This window comes from Etheostoma spectabile, chromosome 19 (genome assembly GCF_008692095.1).
Source record: "Etheostoma spectabile isolate EspeVRDwgs_2016 chromosome 19, UIUC_Espe_1.0, whole genome shotgun sequence".
In the NCBI taxonomy this organism is placed as follows: Eukaryota; Metazoa; Chordata; class Actinopteri; order Perciformes; family Percidae; genus Etheostoma; species Etheostoma spectabile.
Genome location: NC_045751.1, coordinates 17,893,845 through 17,894,109, shown reverse-complemented (window position 1 = coordinate 17,894,109; position 265 = coordinate 17,893,845). Strand labels below are relative to the sequence as shown.

The following is a 265-nucleotide window of genomic DNA, read 5'->3' as shown; positions in this document are numbered from 1 at the left end:
CTTTGATTAGTTTTGATTTTAGTAAACACAAGAACAGCATAATACAAAATATTACAAGTTGGCAAGTTTGAATTCATAACGTTAAGAGGGTCGTTGTTTTGGTGGCGTAACTTTACAACGCACTACACAGTGCGTGCTGAGACCGATCATTTGTAATCAAATTCCGAGTAGTGCACAGGAGGAAGCGAAGGAGGGAAATGAAGGAGAAGGCAGTAAGTAGAGACCAAGTGGGTTAGAGCAGGAGAAGACCACAGAAGGAGATGCA

At 41.5% G+C, this 265-nt stretch overlaps 1 protein-coding gene and 1 long non-coding RNA gene across 7 annotated transcripts in view; both read left to right on the top strand.

The window, feature by feature from the left end:
* The window catches only part of nrxn2b (neurexin 2b), a 743,906-nt gene that overhangs the window by 416,801 nt on the left and 326,840 nt on the right, over positions 1 to 265 (top strand). The window lies entirely within an intron of this gene.
* LOC116707242 (uncharacterized) overlaps positions 1 to 265 on the top strand; it is a 5,008-nt gene that overhangs the window by 3,354 nt on the left and 1,389 nt on the right. The window lies entirely within an intron of this gene.